Source organism: Chlorocebus sabaeus, chromosome 25 (genome assembly GCF_047675955.1).
Source record: "Chlorocebus sabaeus isolate Y175 chromosome 25, mChlSab1.0.hap1, whole genome shotgun sequence".
Taxonomy (NCBI): domain Eukaryota; kingdom Metazoa; phylum Chordata; class Mammalia; order Primates; family Cercopithecidae; genus Chlorocebus; species Chlorocebus sabaeus.
Genome location: NC_132928.1, coordinates 2,699,414 through 2,722,950, shown reverse-complemented (window position 1 = coordinate 2,722,950; position 23,537 = coordinate 2,699,414).

The window sequence follows — 23,537 nt, the reverse complement described above, 5'->3', positions numbered from 1 at the left end:
GATGTATCTTGAATATACAAGATACATTTGTATTTGGATAAGTGTATACACCCACATAACCACCACCCGGACAAAATATATTCTGAAAGTTTCCCAGTATTCCTTTACAGTTAATCTTTATCCCCCCAGAGGAAACCACTGTTCTGATTTCTATCTTGTAGATTAATTTTGCCTGTTTTTAAACTTCATATAAATGAAACCATATAGTAGATACTCTTTTGTGGCTGTCTTTTACACATATATATTTTTTTTAGAGACAGGGTCTCACTCTGTCACCAGTGATCACAGCTCATTGTAACCTTGAACAACTGGGCCCAAAAGATCCTCCTACCTCTGCCTCCTGAGTACCTGGACCACAGGTGCATGCCACCATACTGGGTTAATTTTTTTCTTAATTATTATTATTAATTTGAAATGGAGTCTCATCTTGCTTTGTTGCCCAGGCTGGAGTGCAATGGTGCAATTCTGGCTCACTGCAACCTCTGCCTCCTAGGTTCAAGTGATTCTCCTGCCTTTGCTTCCTGAGTAGCTGGGATTACAGGCACCCACCACGACACCCAGCTGATTTTTGTATTTTTTAGTAGAGACGGAGTTTTACCATGTTGGCCAGGCTGGTCTCGAACTCCTGACCTCAAGGAATCCACCCACCTCAGCCTCCCAAAGTGCTGGGATTACAGGTGTGAGCCACCATGCCTGGCCTACTTTTCCATTTTTAGGTTTAGTGCTTTTTTTGTGACTGCTCAGAGAAAACTTGTCCTATTCCAAAGTTATAAGAATATCCATCTAAATTTGTTCTAGAAGCTTTATAGTGTTAGCATTTAGATTTATGAAATAGGGGGCAAGGTTATTTCCCCCCATACATTGATTCAATAGTTCCATCCACATTTGTTAATGAGGTTTCCTCTCCCTGTTGAATTATCTTGATATCTTTGTCAGAACTCAAGTGACCATCTATCTATGGACTCTCTCTCTCTCTTTTTTTTTTTTTTTTTTTTTTTCTTTTTTGAGACGGAGTCTCACTTTGTGGCCCAGGCTGGAGTGCAATGGCACGATCTTGGCTCACTGCAACCTCCACCTCCCAGGTTCAAGCAATTCTCCTGCCTCAGCCTGCCTCAGCCTCCCAAGTAGCTGGGACTGCAGGTGTGTGCCACCACGCCTGGCTAATTTTTTGTATTTTTAGTAGAGGCAAGGTTTCACAAGGTTGGCCAGGATGGTCTCAATCTCCTGACCTTGTGATCCCCCCGCCCTGGCCTCCCAAAGTGCTGGGATTACAGGCGTGAGTCATGGTGCCCGGCCTTGTAGTAATCTTAAAATGAGGTTCTGGTCAGGCAATGTTGAATAGGAGTAAGAATAGACATTCTTGCATTTTCCCCAATCTAAGAGGAAAGCATTCAATATTTCACCAGTAAGTATGATACATAGCCTTTATCAGAATAAGAAAATTATCTTGTATTCCTGCATTTCTGAGAATTTTTATTGTGAATGAATATTGAATTTTGTCAAATGTTTTTCTTACATCTACTGAGATGGTCATATGTTTTTTCATTATTCCATTCATAGTTAATTATATTGATTGATTTCCAGTATGAAATCAACCTTGTACGCCTAGGATAAACTCCTTTTGGACTTGAGGTATTGTTCTTTTTATATGTTGCTGGATTCAAGTTGCTAATATTTTGTTAAAGATTGATATGTCCATGTTCATGAGGAATACTGGTATGTAATTTTCTTTTCTTCTGGCATCTTTGTGCTATTTTGATTTCAAGGCAGTTTTTTGCTGTTCTCATCAAACAAATTGGAAACTATTCCTCCTCCTTCACTTTCTGAAAGAGGTTGTATAAGACTGGCATTATTAATTTGTCCTTAAATGTTTTAAAGAATTTACCAGTGGAACCATCTGGGCCTGAAGTTTTATCTGTGGGAAGGTTTTAAATTAGGAAGTATCTGTAATAGGCAACACTGACTAAAAGGGACAATTTAGATTTTGAACACTCTTGTGTCAGTTTTGATGATCTGTATTTTCAAGGAAATTTCTCACTTCATCTAGGTTACTGAGTTTAATGGCATGCCATTATAATAATATTCATATTTTATCTTTTTGATATCTGTAAGATATATGATGATATCCCCTCTTTCACGCTGATATTGATAATTGATATTTTCTCTTTTTCTTCATAATCGGTCTTACTGGAGTTTATCAACTTTATTAATCTTTTCAGAGAACTAACTTCTGGATTTAATTCATTGTTCGTATTGTGCTAACTTCTGTTCTTATCTTTATTATTTCCTTTCTGCTGCTTATTACGGGTTTAATTTGCTTTTCTTTTCTAGCTCTTGAGATGAGATTTGGATCATCATTTTGAAAATGTTCTTCTTTTATAATACTGTAAGCATTTAGTGCTATAAATTTTACTCTAAGCACTGCTTTAGCTGCAGCCCTTAAATTTGCTATGTTGGATTTTCACCCAGTTTGAAATATTTTCTAATTTCCCTTGTGGTTCCCTTCTTGTTCCATGGATACTGTTTAATTTTCAAATATGTGGGACTTTTCTAGTTATCCTAGTATTGACTTAATAAGAACCAATTGTTGTCATAAGAAAACATACTCTGTAAGATTAAAATTTATTCCTGTAAACCCAGCACTTTGGGATGCTGAGGTGGGCGGATTACCTGAGGTCAGGAGTTCAACACCAACCTGGCCAACATGGAAACCTAAAAATACAAAAATTAGCTGGGCATGGTGGTGGGCACCTGTAGTCCAGGCTGCTTGGGAGGTGAGGCAGGAGAATCACTTGAACCTGGGAGGCAGAGGTTGCAGTGAGCCAACATCGTGCCATTGCACTCCAGCCTGGACGACAGAGGGAAACTCCATCTTTAAAAAAAAAAAAAAAGTCCAGGCATAGTGGCTCATGCCTGTAATCCCAGCACTTTGGGAGGCTGGAGAAGGTGGAACACCTGAGGTCAGGAGTTCGAGACCAGACTGACCAATATGGTGAAACCCTGTCTCTACTAAAAATGCAAAAATTAGCTGGGCGTGGTGGCACATGCCTGTAATCCCAGCTACTAGGGAGGCTGAGGCAGAAGAATTGCCTGAACCCGGGAGGCAGAGGTTGCAGTGAGCCAAGATCGCGCCACTGCTCTCCAGCCTGAGCAACAAGAGCAAAACTCCATCTTGAAAAGAAGGAAGGAAGGAAGGAAGGAAGAAGGGAAGGAAGGGAAGGAAGGGAAGGAAGGAGGGAAGGAGGGAAGGAGGGAAGGAAGGAAGGAAAAGAAAGGAAAGGAAAGAAAAGAAAGAAAAGAAACCCCTCTAGAAAATGGAAATGGCAAGGATGTAGATTTTTTTCCCTAGAGCCTCCAACATGAGCACGGCCCTGGTTTGGCCCAGTGAAACTGATTTCAGACCTCTGACCTCCAGAGCTGTAAGGGAATATCTGTGTATTATTTTGAGCCACTCCGTTTATGGACATTTGTTACAGCAATCATAGGAAACTAATATATGTTTTGGCATCTGGAAGTAGGGTGTTGCTGCAACAAATACCTAAAAATCTGGAAGTGGGGTGCTGCTGTAAAAATGCCTCAAAAAGTGTACCTGTAGTCCCAAGTACTTGGGAGGCTGAGGTGGGAGGCTCACTTGAGCTCAGGAGTTTGAGTCCAGCCTGGATAGCAAGACCCCTATCTCTTAAAAAAAAAAAAAAAAATGGAAATAGTTTTGGAATAGGGTAATAGGGCTGGAAGAATTTTGAGAAGCATGATAGACAAAGCCTAGATTGCTTTGAACAGACTGCTACTGGAAATATTGATTTGAAAGATTCTGCCAGTGAGGGCCAGGAGGAAGTGAGACACATAGTAGAGAAAGTTTGTATCAACTCAGAGAATGTCTATATTGTCATAAACTGACTGTTAGTAAACATGTGAACCTTAAAGTGCTGCTGGTGAAGGTTCAGAAGGAAATGAGGAACATGTTATTGGAATTTGGAAGGAAGAGGGTCCTTGTTATGCAGCAGCAGAAACCTTAGCTGAATTGTATCCTGAAGTTTTAGGAAAATAGAACTTGTAAGCAATGAACTTGGGTATTTAGCTAAGATTTTCAAGCAAAGGGTTGAAAGTATAGGCTGGGTTCTTCTTGCTCCTTATAATAAACTTTGACAGGTAAGAGATAAAATGAGGGAAGAGGCGAGGCGTGGTGGCTCACGCCTGTAATCCCAGCACTTTGGGAGGTCGAGGCAGGCGGATCACGAGGTCAGGAGATCGGGACCATCCTAGCTAACACAGTGAAACCCCGTCTCTACTAAAAATACAAAAATTAGCCTCGGGTAGTGGCGGGCGGGGCCTGTAGTCCCAGTTACTCAGGAGGCTGAGGCAGGGGAGCCACTTGAACCCAGGAGGTGGAGGTTGCAGTGAGCCAAGATCACGCCATTGCACTCCAGCCTGGACAACAGAGTGAGACTTTGTCTCAAAGAAAAAAAAAAAAGAGGGAAGAAATGTTAAGCAAAAAGGAACCAAGTCTTGATGACTGGGAAATTCTGACTCTCCAGATTGCAAAAGATGTTAAACTTCTGGAGATTCACTGTTAAGAAAGCAAGTTCTAAATTGAAGGCCAAAGGTGTGGCTAGGCAACTTTTCTAGTGCCGAAGAGATTATCTATGTGATTCATGGAGTCCCTCAACCGTTTTAGCAAAAGCCATGAATAGAGATGGAATGATCTATGGAGGAGCCTTTTGTTTAACGGAGTAAATCTCTGACATACACAGGAGACTACCAAGGTTTCTGAGAGTATTATAACAGCAGCACTGCCAGCTTGGACTGAAAGGGATGGACAGAGAATGAAATGAAAGAAGACTGTAAAGAGTCCCAAATTCTACAGGCAGGAAACAAGCTGATAAAACTGCTCAGCTGCAAACATATGCTAACCTTCAAGAAAAAGAAAGATGACTTTGAGGTAGGGTGTCTTGGGCCCAGAGGGTGGAGTCTCAAGCCACAGAGAATTGTTTCCAGGTCTTGAGACATAATGGAGTTTGCTCAGTTGGAATTCAAAATTGCTTGGGGCTAGTAATGCCTTTCTTCCTTCCATTTTCTCCCTTTGGGAATGAGAATATCTACAACTGTTATCCTGTGCCTGTCATGCAATTATGTGTTGGAAGCAAACTATTTGTTTTCCAGTTTTACAATTCCACAGATGGGAGAGAGATTTTGCCCAGGATGGACCATGCCCAAAGTCTCCTCCACACCTGATTTAGATTATATGGGCAATGAAATTTAGAACTTTTGAGCTGATGATACTTAGGTAAGATTTGGGACTTGAGTTGATGCTGTTAATGGGTTGAGACTTTGGGGGATGTTCGGATAGGGTGAATGTTTTTTCCATGTGGGATGGATGTGCAAAATGAAAGTATCTTGGGCCCCTTCAAGCTGGGAACCACTCAAGGCAAATCTGCCTCCCATTCTATTCAAAGTCATCCTTCTGCTCACAGAGATAGATGCATATTCTGATTACCTCATATGGAAAAACTTATCAGAAACTCAAAAGAATGAACCATTTGTATCCCATCTATCTGTGATGGAAGGCAGGTAACTCCTTTATGGAGTTTGATTTTGCTTCCAACAGTGAACATAAGGCTTTTTGGTTTTGTTTTGTTTTGTTTTCCTGCTTCTAGGATGTAGAGAGCAGTCTACAGCCTGAGACCCATCACTAGGTAAAAAACTGGTCTGGGATTCTGCCTTGCAAATTATTTTAACATAATTAAAGTTAGTATTAACAACCAGCCGGTGTTAATTTCTGCTTACACTTACAGCACTCAGAAATCATATTATCTGTGTGATCATTGTTAGATTTACTTCATGGTTTTGTTGTTTGTTTCTGTCTTGGTGATATCTGAAAGGGAACTCTAAATTATGGGGAACAAGACCTTTAAAGTGGGAGAAAAAGTAGCCAGCAAAAAAAAAAAAAAAAAGAGGAAAGATTTTTTATTTTGACTACTAAATGGCCTTTATTTACATAACAAGGCCACCTTTTTGCCAGCCAGACCAAACTGAAAGAGCAATGGTTGTACTTCTGAAATAGCAGTATTTTGTCCTAGCTGAAATATGGTAATAAGATTTTAAAAACATTTTTTAAGGAGCTGAGTGGTTAAAAGTCAGCTTAATTAGGTCGGTCATGGTGGCTCACGCCTGTAATCCCAGCACTTTGGGAGGCTGAGGCAGGTGGATCACCTGAGATCGGGAGTTCGAGACCAGCCTAGCCAACATGGAGAAACCCCGTCTCTACTAAAAATACAAAATTAGCCGGGCATAGTGACACATACCTGTAATCCCAGCTACTCGGGAGGCTGAGGCAGGAGAATTGCGTGAACCTGGGAGGCGGAGGTTGCGGTGAGCAGAGATAGTGGCATTGCACTCCAGCCTGGGCAACAAGAGGGAAACTCAGTCTCAGAAAAAAAAAAAAGTCAGCTTAATTAAAAGGCTAACATCCAAGATGTGCGTATGTGTGCATGTTTGTATTTGAAATGCCTTCATGTTTTTGGTTTAAACATTTGTTTTTCTATCCTAAGACCCTATCTTTCTTTGGAGCAAAAGTTTTTTTCTCCCCTTCTTTTTCTTCTCAGTTGACTGAATTCTGTTTTCACCTGATTTTTTTGACTGAAATAGTTATTGCAACAGAGGCTAGTCTTGGGTTTTTAAGGAAGAGTGCAGTTTAATTTTATATTTAATTTGGCTCAAAAAAAAAATAAAAGCATCTCCCTCTAGCACCACCATACTTTTTCTCTCTGTACCTTATGATGTACATTTTGCTATTGGATTTTCACCTGAGTTGTTTCGTTTAATGTACAAATTTAAGGCTATTTAGCTGACAACTGCCGAGGGTTGTAAAACGGGTTATCAAGGATCTGAAAGTCTAAAATAGAGGGAAAATAAAGGAGGGGCTGTTTATAAATCTATGAAATGTACTTCCATTAGCATGTCTAATATGTGTATGTATTGTATTTATGTGTTGTGTACATGCTTCACTACTAAAAATATATAAAAGAGCTTTAATTAATTGGTTAAAAGAAAAATAAAAGCACTTAAATCAGATACTAAAAAAGAAAAGACTAGTCAAATGCTTTTTCAACTTTATGTAACTTAAGTAAAATCTTTAATAAGCTAGTGAAAATAGGCCACAAAAACTTAGAAACTTATAGACTTAGAAACTTAGAGACTTAGAAACTTAGAGACTTAGAAACTTAGAGACTTAGAGACTTAGAAACTTAGAAAGCTTAGAAAAGCCACACCAGGCTCTAAAGCACCCGCCCAATGACCAGGTGGCCATCTAAAGCACCCGCCCAATGACCAGGTGGCCATCTAAAGCACCCGCCCAACGTCCATGTGGCTATCCAAAACACCCACCCAAAATTCCCGGAACTCAAACAGAAGAACAAGTCCGAGAAATACCCCGCGTGGGTTAAAACCAACTAATCAGAGTAAGACACCCTGCTCAGGCCATAACCTGCTCCAATCATCTTACGCCTCAAGCTTTGTGAGTTTCTGTGGTTTTTGCCTTTATAAACTGTCTGTACTAGGCATTCGGGGTCCTGTGGCCAACTTCGGACATAGGACCCTAGCGCGCTAGCAATAAATCTCTCCGCTGTGACTTCCGTGTCGAGTGGTCTCTCGCGACGACCCCTGCCCAGGAAGGAATCTAAAAACTAGGTTCCTACACTAGCTTTAAAATTATTGGTAAAGTAATATTAGAAATTTCTTAAGAATTGCCACCAAACATTTTTCGTTTGCAATTTTTCATTGCAATCAGGCAATTTCATACTTATTTCTGCAAAATACTATAAAGGTGTTAAAATTTGGCATGGGGTTATAAAACTATAAACCCAACCCAAAATGAATGATCTTTGCTTCACTGAATGAATGAATGAATGATTCATTGGTTTAATGAAAATAGCTGCATCTTAAATTTACTAAGATTACCATAACTTCTAATCTTGTGGCTTTTAGGTAGTCTAGTCCACAGGCAGTAAGGAGGTTGGTTTTGGGAAAAGGCTGTTATTGTCTTTGTTTCAAAACTAAACTATAAACTAAGTTACTCCCAAAGTCCAGGAATGAACAGGGACAGCTTGGAGATTAGAAGCAAGATGTGAAAATAGGCCACAAAGACTTAGAAACTTATAGACTTAGAAACTTAGAGACTTAGAGACTTAGAAACTTAGAAAGCTTAGAAAAGCCACACCAGGCTCTAAAGCACCCGCCCAATGACCAGGTGGCCATCTAAAGCACCCGCCCAATGACCAGGTGGCCATCTAAAGCACCCGCCCAACGTCCATGTGGCTATCCAAAACACCCACCCAAAATTCCCGGAACTCAAACAGAAAAACAAGTCCAAGAAATACCCCGCGCGGGTTCAAACCAACTAATCAGAGTAAGGCACCTTGCTCAGGCCATAACCTGCTCCAATCATCTTGCGCCTCAAGCTTTGTGAGTTTCTGTGGTTTTTGCCTTTATAAACTGTCTGTACTAGGCATTCGGGGTCCTGTGGCCAACTTCGGACATAGGACCCTAGCGCGCTAGCAATAAATCTCTCCGCTGTGACTTCCATGTCGAGTGGTCTCTCGCGACGACCCCTGCCCAGGAAGGAATCTAAAAACTAGGTTCCTACAGATGGAGTCAGGTCATATCTTTTTCATTGCCTCAGTTATATTTTTGCAGTGGTGGTTTCATGACTACTACAGTTTTCATAAGTAATCTAGGTAAACAATTAAAGTAAAATAAGTACATGTAATAGAATAAATACTTGTAGGCAAACTTGTCATAATTTAGAATATAAAGTTATAGATATTTCATTATTTGGGTATTTTCTCTTTCTTTTTTTTTCTTTTTTTGAGACGGAGTCTCACTCTGTCGCCCAGGCTGGAGTGCAGTGGCATAATCTGCTCACTGCAAGCTCCGCCTCCCGGGTTCACGCCATTCTCCTGCCTCAGTCTTGCGAGTAGCTGGGACTACAGGCCCCTGCCACCACACCCAGCTAATTTTTTGTATTTTTAGTAGAGATGGGGTTTCACTATGTTATCCAGGATGGTCTTGATTTCCTGACCTTATGATCCGCCCGCCTCGGCCTCCCAAAGTGCTGGGATTACAGGCGTGAGCCACTGGGACCGGCCTATTTGGGTATTTTCTAATAAATATATATTGTAGGAAAACCAAGTGTGTCCTTTAAAAAAAAAAAAAAAAGAGGTGAACAAGTTTTGTCTAATTCAGTTTATTTAAAGGATATGTATAAAACAAGGTAAAAGGAACCAGGAAATAAAGATGTAAAGAAAGTTATAAAAATAAAGAGGTATTTTTTGTGGTAAGAAATCTTAAAGAAAAACCATTTTATATGAGAAAGAATCTTGTATGGTAAATGTAGTCCTAAAATAAAATGACTGGTTGTTTTAGAAGGAGGGATATTCAGGACAAACCAGGAAGTATAAGTGTCAGAGGCATGTGAACCAGAGCAACTGCATCTTGAATAGGAGCTGGATAAAATGAGGCTGAAACCTACTGGGCTGCATTCCCAGACAGTTAAGGCATTCTAAGTCACAGGATGGGATAGGAGGTCAGCACAAGATACAGGACATAAGGACCTTGCTGATAAAGCAGGTTGCAGTAAAGAAGCCGGCCAAAACCCACCAAAAACAAGATGGCCATGCTATCTTGCTACACTCCTGCCAGCGTCATGACAGTTTACAAATGCCATGGCAATGTCAGGAAGTTACCCTATATGGTCTAAAAATGGGAGGCATGAATAATCCATCCTTGTTTAGCATATCATCAAGAAATAACCATAAGAATAGGCAACGAGCACCCCTTGGGGCTGCTAAGTCTATGGAGTAGCCATTCTTTTGTTCTTTTACTTTCTTAATCAACTTGTTTTCACTTTACTCTACGGATTCACCCTGAATTCTTTCCTGCAGGAGATCCAAGAACTTTCTCTTGAGGTCTGGATTGGGACCCCTTTCCTGTAACACAAGTATGTCATGAACAGTCAGTGTAAATCACAAGGATTCATTTTTTTAAAAAAAGGTTAATATGGATTCAGTTGTCATATTATTATCAAGTTTTGGTTTGCTTAGGAAAAAAAACTGAGAAAAAAAATATTTTTTTTGAGATGGAGTCTCACTGTGCTGCCCAGGCTGGAATGCAGTGGTGCAATCTCGGCTCACTGCAAGCTCCGCCTCCCGGGTTCATGCCATTCTCCTGCCTCAGCCTCCCAAGTAGCTGGGACTACAGGCACCCACCACCGCGCCTGGCTAATTTTTTGTGTTTTTAGTAGAGACGGGGTTTCACCGTGGTCTCGATCTCCTGACCTTGTGATCCGCCCGCCTCCGCCTCCCAAAGTGCTGGGATTGAAGGCGTGAGCCACTGTGCCAGGCCAAAAAATGTTTTAAATTAAGGTTATTATATCCATGTACCTCCTTGTATGTGCTTTTAAAGTCCTTGTGACACTGAGTAACAGGGATTCAACTCCTGGGTCTAAAAAGGATACCAAGTCCTGCTAAATCTTAAACACTGACAGCCAATTAAAGTCTCATCTTCAGGCCCTGTAGAAGATGCCAATCAAAATAAACTGCATTCTTGAGACACAGGGCAAGAAATTAAAGCTATTCAACTCCTCAAGGCCCAGGGACTATCGTGGAAGAGGTGGGCATGTACGATTGTGAGGGCTGATTTTGAAAGATAAAATAAGTTCAGGTTTTCTATAAATTAATCATTAATGTTAAAGGCACACAGATGCAAGACCAGCATATGGTCCCCTGTGTCAGATTAACAAGGGTTTCCTTTTTTTTTTTTTTTTTTTTTTTTATGAGATGGAGTCTTGCTCTGTCACCCAGGTTGGATGGCAATGGCATCATCTCAACTCACTGCAGTCTCTACCTCCTGCATTCAAGTCTCAGCCTCCTGAGTAGCTGGGATTACAGGCACATGTCACCACACCCGGCTAATTTTTGTATTTTTAGTAGAGATGGGGTTTCACCATGTTGGCCAGGCTAGTCTCGAACTCCTGACCTAAGGTGATCTGCCCACCTTGGCCTCCCAAAGAGACGGGATTACAGGTATGAGCCACCGTGCCTGCCCTAACAAGGTTTTCTTGAAGCATTAACCAACTCCTTAATAAAGGTTGTAAAGGTTATAAAAGGCTTATGGAAGCTATATCATATGGTCAAGATTAAAATTTTACAGATTGTTTATAAAATTTTGATAAACAAATTTAATTGACCTCATGCTGTTTTTTGGTTTTTTTTTTCCCCTTTTATTTTTTTTATTTTTTTTTTAAATTTATTTATTATTATTAGACTTCAAGTTGTAGGGTACATGTGCACAACGTGCAGGTTTGCTACATATGTATACTTGTGCCATGTTGGTGTGCTGCACCCATCAACTCGTCATTTACATCAGGTATAACTCCCAATGCAATCCCTCCCCCCTCCCCCCTCCCCATGATAGGCCCCGGTGTGTGATGTTCCCCTTCCCGAGTCCAAGTGATCTCATTGTTCAGTTGCCGCCTATGAGTGAGAACATGCGGTGTTTGGTTTTCTGTTCTTGTGATAGTTTGCTGAGAATGATGGTTTCCAGCTGCATCCATGTCCCTACAAAGGACACAAACTCATCCTTTTTTATGGCTGCATAGTATTCCATGGTGTATATGTGCCACATTTTCTTAATCCAATCTGTCACTGATGGACATTTGGGTTGATTCCAAGTCTTTGCTATTGTGAATAGTGCTGCAATAAACATACGTGTGCATGTTTCTTTATAGCAGCATAATTTATAATCCTTTGGGTATATACCCAGTAATGGGATGGCTGGGTCATATGGTACATCTAGTTCTAGATCCTTGAGGAATCGCCATACTGTTTTCCATAATGGTTGAACTAGTTTACACTCCCACCAACAGTGTAAAAGTGTTCCTATTTCTCCACATCTTCTCCAGCACCTGTTGTTTCCTGACTTTTGAATGATCGCCATTCTAACTGGTGTGAGATGGTATCTCATTGTGGTTTTGATTTGCATTTCTCTGATGGCCAGTGATGATGAGCAGTGTCTGTTGGCTGTATGAATGTCTTCTTTTGAGAAATGTCTGTTCATATCCTTTGCCCACTTTTTGATGGGGTTGTTTGTTTTTTTCTTGTAAATTTGTTTGAGTTCTTTGTAGGTTCTGGATATTAGCCCTTTGTCAGATGAGTAGATTGCAAAAATTTTCTCCCATTCTGTAGGTTGCCTGTTCACTCTGATGGTAGTTTCTTTTGCTGTGCAGAAGCTCTTTAGTTTAATGAGATCCCATTTGTCAATTTTGGCTTTTGCTGCCATTGCTTTTGGTGTTTTAGACATGAAGTCTTTGCCCATGCCTATGTCCTGAATGGTACTACCTAGGTTTTCCTCTAGGATTTTTATGGTATTAGGTCTAACATTTAAGTCTCTAATCCATCTTGAATTAATTTTCGTATAAGGAGTAAGGAAAGGATCCAGTTTCAGCTTTCTACTTATGGCTAGCCAATTTTCCCAGCACCATTTATTAAATAGGGAATCCTTTCCCCATTTCTTGTTTCTCTCAGGTTTGTCAAAGATCAGATGGCTGTAGATGTGTGGTATTATTTCTGAGGACTCTGTTCTGTTCCATTGGTCTATATCTCTGTTTTGGTACCAGTACCATGCTGTTTTGGTTACTGTAGCCTTGTAGTATAGTTTGAAGTCAGGTAGCGTGATGCCTCCAGCTTTGTTCTTTTGACTTAGGATTGTCTTGGAGATGCGGGCTCTTTTTTGGTTCCATATGAACTTTAAAGCAGTTTTTTCCAATTCTGTGAAGAAGCTCATTGGTAGCTTGATGGGGATGGCATTGAATCTATAAATTACCTTGGGCAGTATGGCCATTTTCACGATATTGATTCTTCCTATCCATGAGCATGGTATGTTCTTCCATTTGTTTGTGTCCTCTTTGATTTCACTGAGCAGTGGTTTGTAGTTCTCCTTGAAGAGGTCCTTTACATCCCTTGTAAGTTGGATTCCTAGGTATTTTATTCCCTTTGAAGCAATTGTGAATGGAAGTTCATTCCTGATTTGGCTCTCTGTTTGACTGTCACTGGTGTATAAGAATGCTTGTGATTTTTGCACATTAATTTTGTATCCTGAGACTTTGCTGAAGTTGCTTATCAGCTTCAGGAGATTTTGGGCTGAGACAATGGGGTTTTCTAAATATACAATCATGTCGTCTGCAAACAGGGACAATTTGACTTCTTCTTTTCCTAACTGAATCCCCTTGATTTCTTTCTCTTGCCTGATTGCCCTAGCCAGAACTTCCAACACTATGTTGAATAGGAGTGGTGACAGAGGGCATCCCTGTCTTGTGCCAGTTTTCAAAGGGAGTTTTTCCAGTTTTTGCCCATTCAGTATGATATTGGCTGTGGGTTTGTCATAAATAGCTCTTATTATTTTGAGGTACGTTCCATCAATACCGAATTTATTGAGCGTTTTTAGCATGAAGGGCTGTTGAATTTTGTCAAAAGCCTTTTCTGCATCTATTGAGATAATGATGTGGTTCTTGTCTTTGGTTCTGTTTATATGCTGGATTATGTTTATTGATTTGCGAATGTTGAACCAGCCTTGCATCCCAGGGATGAAGCCCACTTGATCATGGTGGATAAGCTTTTTGATGTGCTGCTGAATCCGGTTTGCCAGTATTTTATTGAGGATTTTTGCATCGATGTTCATCAGGGATATTGGTCTAAAATTCTCTTTTTTTGTTGTGTCTCTGCCAGGCTTTGGTATCAGGATGATGTTGGCCTCATAAAATGAGTTAGGGAGGATTCCCTCTTTTTCTATTGATTGGAATAGTTTCAGAAGGAATGGTACCAGCTCCTCCTTGTACCTCTGGTAGAATTCAGCTGTGAATCCATCTGGTCCTGGACTTTTTTTGGTTGGTAGGCTATTAATTATTGCCTCAATTTCAGAGCCTACTATTGGTCTATTCAGGGATTCAACTTCTTCCTGGTTTAGTCTTGGAAGAGTGTAAGTGTCCAGGAAATTATCCATTTCTTCTAGATTTTCCAGTTTATTTGCATAGAGGTGTTTATAGTATTCTCTGATGGTAGTTTGTATTTCTGTGGGGTCGGTGGTGATATCCCCTTTATCATTTTTAATTGCGTCGATTTGATTCTTCTCTCTTTTCTTCTTCATTAGTCTTGCTAGTGGTCTGTCAATTTTGTTGATCTTTTCAAAAAACCAACTCCTGGATTCACTGATTTTTTGGAGGGTTTTTTGTGTCTCTATCTCCTTCAGTTCTGCTCTGATCTTAGTTATTTCTTGCCTTCTGCTAGCTTTTGAATGTGTTTGCTCTTGCTTCTCTAGTTCTTTTAATTGCGATGTTAGAGTGTCAATTTTAGATCTTTCCTGCTTTCTCTTGTGGGCATTTAGTGCTATAAATTTCCCTCTACACACTGCTTTAAATGTGTCCCAGAGATTCTGGTATGTTGTATCTTTGTTCTCATTGGTTTCAAAGAACATCTTTATTTCTGCCTTCATTTCGTTATGTACCCAGTAGTCATTCAGGAGCAGGTTGTTCAGTTTCCATGTAGTTGAGCGGTTTTGATTGAGTTTCTTAGTCCTGAGTTCTAATTTGATTGCACTGTGGTCTGAGAGACAGTTTGTTATAATTTCTGTTCTTGTACATTTGCTGAGGAGTGCTTTACTTCCAATTACGTGGTCAATTTTGGAGTAAGTACGATGTGGTGCTGAGAAGAATGTATATTCTGTTGATTTGGGGTGGAGAGTTCTATAGATGTCTATTAGGTCTGCTTGCTGCAGAGATGAGTTCAATTCCTGGATATCCTTGTTAACTTTCTGTCTCGTTGATCTGTCTAATGTTGACAGTGGAGTGTTGAAGTCTCCCATTATTATTGTATGGGAGTCTAAGTTTCTTTGTAAGTCTCTAAGGACTTGCTTTATGAATCTGGGTGCTCCTGTATTGGGTGCATATATATTTAGGATAGTTAGCTCTTCCTGTTGAATTGATCCCTTTACCATTATGTAATGGCCTTCTTTGTCTCTTTTGATCTTTGATGGTTTAAAGTCTGTTTTATCAGAGACTAGTATTGCAACCCCCGCTTTTTTGTGTTCTCCATTTGCTTGGTAAATCTTCCTCCATCCCTTTATTTTGAGCCTATGTATGTCTCTGCGTGTGAGATGGGTCTCCTGAATACAGCAGACTGATGGGTCTTGACTCTTTATCCAGTTTGCCAGTCTGTGTCTTTTAATTGGAGCATTTAGTCCATTTACATTTAAGGTTAAGATTGTTATGTGTGAACTTGATCCTGCCATTATGATATTAACTGGTTATTTTGCTCGTTAGTTGATGCAGTTTCTTCCTAGCCTTGAAGGTCTTTACATTTTGGCATGTTTTTGCAATGGCTGGTACCGGTTGTTCCTTTCCATGTTTAGTGCTTCCTTCAGGGTCTCTTGTAAGGCAGGCCTAGTGGTGACAAAATCTCTAAGCATTTGCTTATCTGTAAAGGATTTTATTTCTCCTTCACTTATGAAACTTAGTTTGGCTGGATATAAAATTCTGGGTTTAAAATTCTTTTCTTTAAGAATGTTGAATATTGGCCCCCACTCTCTTCTGGCTTGAAGAGTTTCTGCCGAGAGATCTGCTGTTAGTCTGATGGGCTTCCCTTTGTGGGTAACCCGACCTTTCTCTCTGGCTGCCCTTAAGATTTTTTCCTTCATTTCAACTTTGGTGAATCTGGCAATTATGTGTCTTGGAGTTGCTCTTCTCGAGGAGTATCTTTGTGGCGTTCTCTGTATTTCCTGGATTTGAATGTTGGCCTGCCCTACTAGGTTGGGGAAGTTCTCCTGGATGATATCCTGAAGAGTGTTTTCCAACTTGGTTCCATTTTCCCCCTCACTTTCAGGCACCCCAATCAGACGTAGATTTGGTCTTTTTACATAATCCCATACTTCTTGCAGGCTTTGTTCATTTCTTTTTCTTCTTTTTTCTTTTGGTTTCTCTTCTCGCTTCATTTCATTCATTTGATCCTCAATCGCTGACATTCTTTCTTCCAGTTGATCGAGTCGGTTACTGAAGCTTGTGCATTTGTCACGTATTTCTCGTGCCATGGTTTTCGTCTCTTTCATTTCGTTTGTGAGCTTCTCTGCATTAATTACTCTAGCCATCAATTCTTCCACTTTTTTTTCAAGATTTTTAGTTTCTTTGCGCTGGGTACGTAATTCCTCCTTTAGCTCTGAGAAATTTGATGGACTGAAGCCTTCTTCTCTCATCTCGTCGAAGTCATTCTCCGTCCAGCTTTGATCCGTTGCTGGCGATGAGCTGCGCTCCTTTGCCGGGGGAGATGCGCTCTTATTTTTTGAATTTCCAGCTTTTCTGCCCTGCTTTTTCCCCATCTTTGTGGTTTTATCTGCCTCTGGTCTTTGATGATGGTGATGTACTGATGGGGTTTTGGTGTAGGTGTCCTTCCTGTTTGATAGCTTTCCTTCTAACAGTAAGGATCCTCAGCTGTAGGTTGTAGCTGTAGGAGATTGCTTGAGGTCCACTCCAGACCCTGTTTGCCTGGGTATCAGCAGCAGAGGCTGCAGAAGATAGAATATTTCTGAACAGCGAGTGTACCTGTCTGATTCTTGCTTTGGAAGCTTCCTCTCAGGGGTGTACTCCACCCTGTGAGGTGTGGGGTGTCAGACTGCCCCTAGTGGGGGATGTCTCCCAGTTAGGCTACTCAGGGGTCAGGGACCCACTTGAGCAGGGAGTCTGTCCCTTCTCAGATCTCAGCCTCCGTGTTGGGAGATCCACTGCTCTCTTCAAAGCTGTCAGACAGAGTCGTTTGCGTCTGCAGAGCTGCTGCGTTTGTTATTATTTACTGTGCCCTGTCCCCAGAGGTGGAGTCTACAGAGACAGGCAGGTTTCCTTGAGCTGCTGTGAGCTCCACCCAGTTCGAGCTTCCCAGCAGCTTTGTTTACCTACTTATGCCTCAGCAATGGCGGGCGCCCCTCCCCCAGCCTCGCTGCTGCCTTGCCGGTAGATCACAGACTGCTGTGCTAGCAATGAGGGAGGCTCCGTGGGTGTGGGACCCTCCCGGCCAGGTGTGGGATATGATCTCCTGGTGTGCCGGGTTGCTTAAAGCGCAGTATTGGGGTGGGAGTTACCCAATTTTCCAGGTGTTGTGTGTCTCAGTTCCTCTGGCTAGGAAAAGGGATTCCCTTCCCCCTTGCGCTTTCCAGGTGAGGCAATGCCTCGCCCTGCTTCAGGTCTCGCTGGTCGGGCTGCAGCAGCTGACCAGCACCGATCGTCTGGCACTCCCCAGTGAGATGAACCCAGTACCTCAGTTGAAAATGCAGAAATCACCGGTCTTCTGTGTCGCTCGCGCTGGGAGTTGGAGACTGGAGCTGTTCCTATTCGGCCATCTTGCTCCGCCCGCTGAATTCCCTTTTATCCCTCATGCTGTTTTTATTAGGGCTTATTATTTGGAAAATAAGTCTTCTCTCTCAAAGAATAAAGGTTTTTGCCTTTTTTAAAAAAATCTTTGAGTTATCACTTTGGTTAAATAAATGACTTACTTTACAATGACCTGTGATCCTATTTTGTGACATCAAATGTTTAAAACCTTTGATATTTGACAAATTTTCCAAAATCAAATTATAAATTATATATATTTTCTGACCTAATTAATCTTTTAAGATATTAGGCTCCCTAAAGTCCAGAAAATAAAAGTCCAAAATTTGGCTTATTTGGTACAAAAATTATACAAGAAGTATTATCAAATGTGAAATTGTGTTGGGTTTTCTTTGGGCTGTATTTGTATAAATATGTTATTGGTATATGTTCTAAAATTATGGGAAACTCCTGTAATTCTGATATAACAGTATACATTATCAGTAATAATCATAATTGTTATGTTAAAATTATTCTGTGCCACAGAGGTAACAAATTTCCTCATCAGTTGTGTCTTTGATTATGACTACCCTAAAACTTTTATCATCCATGGACAACTATTGTCCTGTTTCAGTCCTCTTTAGAAGGCGGTTTTATAATCAGCTATACAATTCTAACAAGTGCTCTTGAATGCAAGTTTCTGATAACTTTGGGGATTGTGACATCAGAATAGAGGAAAAACTTTCAGGACTCATGGAGAGCTAAAATGTTTATGAGTATCAAGCAGAACAGGAATTAACTACATGGTCTGAACTAATCTTTTTGACTTTTTGCTTAAAATGTTTGCTGATCCTAAAATCACAAGCATTCCTATACACCAATAACAGATAAACAGAGAGCCAAATCATGAGTGAACTCCCATTCACAATTGCTACAAAGAGAATAAAATACCTAGGAATCCAACTTACGAGGGATGTGAAGGACCTCTTCAAGGAGAACTACAAACCGCTGCTCAATGAAATAAATGAGGACACCAACAAATGGAAGAACATTCCATGCTCATGGATAGGAAGAATCAATATCTTGAAAATGGCCATACTGCCCAAGGTAATTTATAGATTCAATGTCATCCCCATGAAGATACCAATGACTTTGTTTACAGAATTGGAAAAAAACTACTTTAAAGTTCATATGGAACCAAAAAAGAGCCCACATTGCCAAGACAAGTCTTAGCAAAAAGAACAAAGCTGGAGGCATCATGCTACCTAACTTCAAACTATACTACAAGGCTACAGTAACCAAAACAGTATGGTACTGGTACCAAAACAGATATATAGACCAATGGAACAGAACAGAGGCCTCAGAAATAACACCACAAATCTATAACCATCTGATCTTTGACAAACCTGACAAAAACAAGAAATGGGGAAAGGATTCCCTATTTAATAAACAGTGCTGGGAAAACTGGCTAGCCATATGTGGAAAGCTGAAACTGGATCCCTTACTTGCACCTTACACAAAAATTAATTCAAGATGGATTAAAGACTTAAATGTTAGCCCTAAAACCATAAACATCCTAAAAGAAAACCTAGGCAATACCATTCAGGACATAGGCATGGGCAAGGACTTCATGATTAAAACACCAAAAGCAATGGCAACAAAAGCCAAAATAGACAAATGGGATCTAATTAAATGAAAGAGCTTCTGCACGGCAAAATAAACTACCATCAGAGTGAACAGGCAACCTACAGAATGGGAGAAAATTTTTGCAATCTACACATTTGACAAAGGGCTGATATCCAGAATCTACAAACAAACAAATTTACAAGAAAAAACAACCCCATCAAAAAGTGGGCAAAGGATATGAACAAACACTTCTCAAAAGAAGACATTTATGTAGCCAACAGACATATGAAAAAACGCTCATCATCACTGGTCATCAGAGAAATGCAAATCAAAACCACAGTGAGAAACCATTTCATGCCAGTTAGAATAGCGATCATTAAAAAGTCAGGAAATGACAGATGCTGGAGAGGATGTGGAGAAATAGGCATGCTTTTACACTGTTGGTGAGAGTGTAAATTAGTCCAACCATTGTGGAAGACAGTGTGGCGACTCCTCAAGGATCTAGAACTAGAAATACCATTTGACCCAGTGATCCCATTACTGGGTATATACCCAAAGGATTATAAATCATGCTACAATAAAGACACATGCACACATATGTTTATTGCGGCACTATTCACAATAGCAAAGACTTGGAACCAACCCAAATGTCCATTGATGATAGACTGGCACATATATACCATGGAATACTATGCCGCCATAAAAAAGGATGAGTTCATGTCCTCTGAATGGACATGGATGGAGCTGGAAACCATCATTCTCAGCAAACTGTCACAAGGACAGAAAACCAAATACTGCATGTTCTCACTCATAGGTGGAAATTGAACAATGAGAACACTTGGACACAGGGTGGGGAACATCACACACCGGGGCCTGTTGGGGTTGGGGGGCTGGGGAAGGGATAGTATTAGGAGAAATACCTAATGTAAATGACGAGTTGATGGGTGCAGCAAACCAACAAGGCACACGTACACCTATGTAACAAAACTGCACGTTGTGCACATGTACCCTAGAACCTAAGTGTAAAAAAAAAGTTTGTTGATCTTTTGTTTTTCTGAGTCTAAAACTTTTCTTTGGAGCTATCAACAGCTTTTATCAATTTAGTATATTCCCATGAACAAAATTTGGAGCACACTTGTTTCTCTCTACCTGATATCTACAGAATTTGGAAACTGAGTATTTGTGACTTATGGCAATACAGTTATTTGCATAAGTGCAATAAGAATCTGTTTTCATTTGTAACAGGACACAATTGGAGAAACTTGTTATTTTACCAAGGCTTTGACTGGAATAGTGTACTTTCCTTTAAGGAATCAAACTTGGCTATGGAGGCAATAAACCCTTGGCAAAACTGGCCTCATATTTTGTGTACACAGTACTTGTACAGGGTTTCTGACCTGTGGTAAGTAAAGAATGTCACTTTCTAACAAGTCCAGAAGCCCCAGGTTTATCATGGAACCTCAAGAGGAGAGGAAATTCACCCAGCTCATAGATATTTGATGCACAAATCCATAGCTGGGCTTGGCTTTTAAAAAGTCTTATCTGAGATTCCTTCTGTGGCACAAAGTTCCATCAAAGCCAATTAAAAAAACTATTAAAAAATAATTATTCTTGCTGCACTGTATACAAATAATTAGGCCAAGTATAATAAGGCAAACCAGTCCTACCATGATTTGTCTTCAGCAAGGGAAACTGGAGAGAGAAGAATTATGTTTCAAAAACTATAGTACACCTGTTGTTAGATTCTAGTGTTGCCTAATGTTTTTCAATTTTTATTATTTCTACAGTTTGGGTTGAGTTCTAAATTTTTTCTTGGCTACAAGTCTTCAAAATAATGTTTTCAATTATTTTTTCTTTTTTTCCTTCTTTTATCCCATTTTTCCTAATTGGGAATCACTGAAAACTAAGCTGTGCTTTCTTAAAGCCCTGTGAACTGAAACTAAAAAACTTAAATTTCGGAAGAAAATAACAGCAACCTATTTACATACATAAGCCACTTTCACACCTGCACACTGATGTATGGACTTCAGAGGAATGTGGCCTCTACCAATTTTCCAGGATTGTTCTTTTGTTTGTTGTTTTTCTCCCTTCCTCCTCCGATTTCCTCTTGACGGGACACCAGACTTCACAACGGGCTAAAAATGAGCTTTCAGCACCTGCTCGCCTAGGAATAAACCATCCCAGCCATGAGAGATCAGATGAAACCTGAGACGAGAGACTCATTTCCTTGCAAAATGCTTTCTCCAAAAGATTTTAGAAAAGGGGGGAAATGTGAAAGGAAAGTATCTTGGGCTCCTTCAAGTTGGGAACCACTCAGGGCAAATCTGCCTCCCATTCTCTTCAAAGTCATCCCTCTGCTCAGAGAGATAGATGCATATTCTGATTACCGCCTTTGGAAAGACTATCAGAAACTCAAAAGAATGCAACTGTTTGTGTTTCACCGTATCTGTGACCTGAAAGCTCCTTCCCCACTTTGACACTTCCTGCCTTTGCTTCAAGTTGTCCTGTCTTTCCAGATCGAACCAATGTACTTCTTACATATATTGATTGATGTCTCATGTCTCCCTAAAATGTATCAAACCAGGCTGTGCCCCGACCACCCTGGGCACATGTTATCAGGACTTCCTGAGGCTGTGTCATGGGCACATCCTCGACCTTGGCAAAATAAGCTTTCTGAATTAACTGAGACCTGTCTCATATTTTCTGGGTTTGCAGATGTGAATGTTTGAGGGCCAAGTGGACTGTGGTAGGTTGAATAATGACCCCCAAAGATATTCAGATCTTAATCACTGGAACCTGTGGGTATCACCTTGTATGGCAAAAGGATCTTTGTGTGTGTGATTAATGATCTTGACATGAGATTGTCATGGGTTATTGAGTTGGGCCCTAAATATAATCACAAGTATCTTTATAAGAGGAAGGCAAGGGGAGACTTGACTACAGAGAAGGCAGCAATGTGAGGACTGAAGCAAGATTCCACATTTCTCGTGTTGAAGATAGAGGAAGGGGCTCCAAGTCAAAAAACGTAGCTCTAAAAACTAGAAGAAGCAAAGACACGGATTCTCTCCTAGAGCCTCTGGAGGGTGCACTGTCCTGCTGACACCTTGATTTCATCCCAGCAGCCTCCAGGTCAAGTCATCACATTTGGGGTGAGTTGTTATAGCAGCTATGGGAGACTAACGTGGTGGTGTTCAAATCTCTATCCTCATTTACTGTGTTGTGTGTATGTATGTGTATATTTAGTCTTGTTTTATCAATTCCTGAGAGAGGGCCGTGAAACTCTCTAAACGCTGCTGTCGATTTTTCAACTTCCCCTCCTTAGTTTTTAGTTTTTGTTTATTGTGCTTGAAAGCTCTTATTAGGTACATAAACATTTAGAATAGTTGTGTCTTCCCAGTGAATTCTGTCTTTTATCACTATACAATGTCCTTCTTTATCTCTAGGACAGTTCAAGGATCAGGCATGGATTTGGGGGAATTTATATGCACATTCGAGGGGCTCGCTCTCCTGGGCTTCTTCCTTTTTCTCCTTTCCAGAATTGCCTGCCTCAATTTCCAGCTATTCTGCTGGCCTCAAACTCCATCCTCCGGCACCTAAAGCCAATGTAACTTTGGCTTTGTACTTGACTTTTAGCCAGCCCCCAAGCTATCACAGACTGGTTAGTCAGGAGAAAGCTATACAAAATGAAGATTTCACAAAGTGCAGATGCCTTCCTCAAATACTCTCTGATTGCTGCCTGGTTTTTGGTTGCTTTTCAATGACTTAAAATAATGTTTTAAACATACTTTGTCATTGTTGTCTGTGAGAGGATCAGACTGATATAAGGTACTTTGCCTTTACTGGAACCAGAAATCCCCTTAATTATAATGAAAGTTTTTAAAATATCTAGAGTTCAAAAAAATTAAAATGCAAACAGTTGCCTTGGAAAGTGGAGAAGGCAGAATGAAAGCAGCGGGGCCCATGACACGCTTGTCCCCTGTTTACCGTGGGGGATTGTGGGAAAGAAAGAAGGGGGAGGCCTATCTCGGCCTGCAGTAAATATGCTGCTCACTGGATATCTGCTAGGAGGAGAGTGCTTATCAGTGGAATTCTTTCACGATGTCTCAGTTTAGAATTGCTGATGGCAAAGAAACCTAGAATCTATGGATTTATGACTGGAGAAGATCACATGAGTTATACAACCACTTGAGATATCAAATGGAGATGTTTCACAACCTAAACGCTCCTCACTGTGTGAGGGGACTTGCAAACCTCATTAGAGACCTCGTATACTGCTCTGAGCCAGAGGGCCTGTGTCTGATGCAGGAAGGACGGGCCTCCTGCTATGCTGCCTGTGCCTCTCGGGTATTAGTATTCATAAAATTTAATACTGGAATACAGAGATAGACGCATATTCTGATTACCTCCTTTGGAAAGACTTATCAGAAACTCAAAAGAATGCAACTGTTTGTGTTTCACCGTATCTGTGACCAAGAAGCTCCTTCCCCACTTTGAGTCTTCCTGCCTTTCCTTC